The 3,611-nt window shown below is 37.6% G+C and overlaps 1 non-coding gene across 1 annotated transcript; it reads right to left on the bottom strand.

Moving 5' to 3' along the window:
* Positions 1-1,188: 1,188 nt before the first annotated feature.
* On the bottom strand, positions 1,189-1,260 carry Trnaa-ugc (transfer RNA alanine (anticodon UGC)). The gene has a single exon. It is a non-coding gene; the product is annotated as a tRNA-Ala (tRNA).
* Between the last annotated feature and the right edge of the window lie 2,351 nt (positions 1,261-3,611).

The raw sequence follows: 3,611 nt of genomic DNA, 5'->3' as shown, positions 1-3,611 counted from the left end.
CAGCGTAATCTGAAAAGAGCTTTACTGCTACTTTTTTATAAGAGCTAATATAAATGACTTTCAGAGAGCAGACAGTCTAATTTAGACTTCGAGACACTTATTTCTAATTCTAATTCTACTATTTCCATTGTTATTATATGTATTATATTTCAATGTATTAATTTGTGTGTGTAATTAAAATCCTTTTTAACATGCTTTTTATTAGCTTCACCTGTATGTATGTTTGTTTGTAACCGACTCATTTGGGCGCGGTTTTGACCCACTTTAAATTGTCAGATGTCGTTCAAACTTCATAGATTTATCGAGGACCGATGACAATATATTCATTTGGTAAAATTATTCAATTTTTCAATTTACAAAATAATGTTAATTAATGTAATTTTTTCATCTATCGTCAATACGGAATTGATATTCATTTTAAAACAAATAAAGGGTGGTTTTTAGTTTTTTAAACTATTTCTGTTAAAAACCTAATTAATTATTCCCGTATATTATATATATATCCCTACCTTCAAGAAAAGCGCGTAGACCTTTCTAAAAGGCAGGAAACGAGTGATTCCTGTAGTGTTTCAAGAGAATGTGGGCGGCGCGGTGATCACTTAACACCAGGTGACCAGATTCAATTTCAAATTCAAAAATTTTATTCATAAAAGGATGTGACATCACTTATTGAAAGTCAAAAAACTACCACCCATTCCAAAATGAATGCCTCAGGCCTAAGAAGAATGGGCAGAACAAACTCAGCGGGCTTCTTTTTTCCATTAAAAATATGTTTTACAATTAAAGTAACATCTACATAGCAACAAATTCACTATTTTGTCCTCCTTTTCCATAAAAAAATACCTTTTTAGAATATTTTTACGCCGAGATAGAGCCTCTTGCTGCTGGGCATCGCATGAAAACAGGCCAGGTTTATTTCTTTAGTGCGCATGACAAGCTACGTCTTACACTCGCGATACGTTTGTTACTGTTTTGTGGGCGTGCCTTGCTGAAAATAGAGGTTAACAGTTCACCGCTATTCTTTTTTTTTTGTGTTCACAGCTGTCAGTCTATCAAGACATAACATGTCCAAGAATATGGTTTTAAAAGCGTAGCCTACTTGAATGAAAATTATTTTAATATAAAATATTTTTTAAAAATTGATTAACGAACAATAAAAAATATAGACCAAGTAATAAAAATATATTTTGGAGATGCCGGGGATCGAACCCGGGGCCTTTCACATGCAAAGCGAACGCTCTACCACTGAGCTACATCCCCGATAACGTAACAGTTGACATACTTAATAACATTTTATAATAGTTTATTATTGACCCAGTTGTTTCGATGCCTTTCGTTTCATACTCAGCTATTAAATAATACAATAGTTCACCCAATGCTCGTAATTCGACCAGTAACAACTTTAGTGGCTCTGAATAAAAGAATCCTCATTGAATTAGGTACCGAAATTATGTATTAAATGTATAGGTATCAAATGATTGCGAAACTGAAGTGGCAGTGGGCAGGGCACATAGTTCGACGGAGAGATGGCCGTAGGGGCAGTAAAGTCCTCGAACGGCGACCACGTACCGGAAGACGCAGAGTTGCAGGCCCACAAGAGAGACACACGATCCGGTCAGAATCACTTTATTTGAAGGCTAGGAGAGCGTTATGCAGAGGTATGTTTTGAAGAAATTACGCTGTACGTAAGACACTCTGTCATGTTTTGAGCGGGCATATCTTTTGAAGATCGTACAGAGATTTTTTTTTCGTAGAAATACATTAAGAAAAGTGTCGGTCCCAACGTGCTACCTTGGGGAATGACGTGTGTCACATTTAGGATCTTGCTATTATATTCTGAAACTGAAACTTTTTGCGTCCTTCCTGGTAGGTAATTATTGAACCAGTCAAGTGGCGTTCCTCGTATACCAATGCCTTTGATTTTCCTGAGTAGGAGAGCTATCAAACGCTTTCTTGAGGTCAAGAAGTACTCCCAAGCATTTGTTTCTTTGGTCCATGGGCTTGGAGATAACAACATCTTCTATAGACTTTTTAGCCCAGAAACCATATTGGTTACTTGCTATCAGGTTATGCTGTTCAAGGTAGCTTATCAGTCTTGAATTAACCACCTTTTACAATACCTTACTCAAGGTTCTTAGTTGCGAGATAGGCCTCTAGTTTGAGATGGTCAGTTTATCTCCACTCTTATAAACTGGAATGACAATCGCTTGCTTGAATACTTATGGAAAATTACCTGTCATCATACTGAAGTTACAAATATGTTCAATGGGAAAGCAAAGGATATCCCGGAACTTTTTCAATAGACTCGTAGACACATCATCACCGCCAAGTGCACGGCGTATTTTGAGGTTTCCCAGAATACCTTTAATTTCTGTTGGATGTGTAAGTGTTAAGTAGCATCATCGAATTCCCTTTATGTGTAATATATATATTATATTTAAACAAGTGTAAATTTAACAACACGAAGAAGATTTCTTGATATAAGGATCGGATTACCTATCCACCGTAAGTAATGCCCGTACTGCGGCCCACTAATGCATAAGCGTAACACAATCTTTGGCAACTACTTCGTACCACCAGATAGTGTTTGCAACACTCGCGTCAAGGAACTACTGCGGTTCGTAAAGGCGGTAGGGCTTGACGATGAGCTTTAGTATGAGTGGCGAACACAATAGTCCAATTCTGGACGCGGTGTTACTAGGAACCTTTTAGGACCAGGAAATAGCCACCCTCTTCAAATAATAATAATAATAATAATAATAATGCCCATACATGAGCATGATGCTTGGACTAGCTATCGTCGCCATGACGTTTAATTTCCACCACAGGCACGTTCAAGCTAGCATGACGAGCATGGTATGTTCGACTAGCTGACTCTACTTTTGAAAACATATTTGGCGTTGCGTAAAGACGTCGCTTCATTGTGTCTTCTACAGTATTTCACGGGGAGTGTTCCGAAGAGCTGTTTCACATGATTCCTACCGACGAAAAAATTTTTCGCATGACACGCCTCAAATTAGGATATCAACCCCATCATCTGGATATGTAGCTTTCCTCCACGGAGCGCTTTTAAGCAACTTTCTTCCACAAACTACAAAGCAGTGGAATGAGCTTCCTTGTGCGGTGTTTCCGGGACGATACGACATAGATACCTTCAAAATAAGCACGTACACCTACCTTAGAGGCCAGCAACGTGATTCCTCTGGTAATGCAAGAGAATATGGGTGCCGGTGACCAATTAACACCAGGTGAACAGGTACGCTCGTTAAAAAAAATACCATCTTAGAATATTTATACGCCTAGACAGAGCGTCTTGCTTTTAGACAACGTATGAAAACAGGCCAGTTTTATTTGTTTATGACGCATGACAAGCTATGTCTTACACTCTTGATATGTATGTCACTTTATTTTGTGTGCGTGCGTTGCTGAAAATAGAGACTAACAGTTCACCGCTATTTTTTTCGACGTTTTCACAGCGGTCACAGTCTTTCTTGACGTATATATTATCTAAGAGTACTGTTTTAAAAGCTTAGCTAATTGAATGAAATTATTTTAATTTTAATTTGTGAAGATGTTTGCAATATCAATTACCGAACAAAAAAAAATAATTT

The sequence above is a fragment of the Leptidea sinapis genome, chromosome 2, assembly GCF_905404315.1.
Source record: "Leptidea sinapis chromosome 2, ilLepSina1.1, whole genome shotgun sequence".
Lineage (NCBI taxonomy): Eukaryota > Metazoa > Arthropoda > Insecta > Lepidoptera > Pieridae > Leptidea > Leptidea sinapis.
The sequence above is the reverse complement of the archived record's forward strand: the minus strand, read 5'-3'. Positions and strand labels throughout refer to the sequence as shown.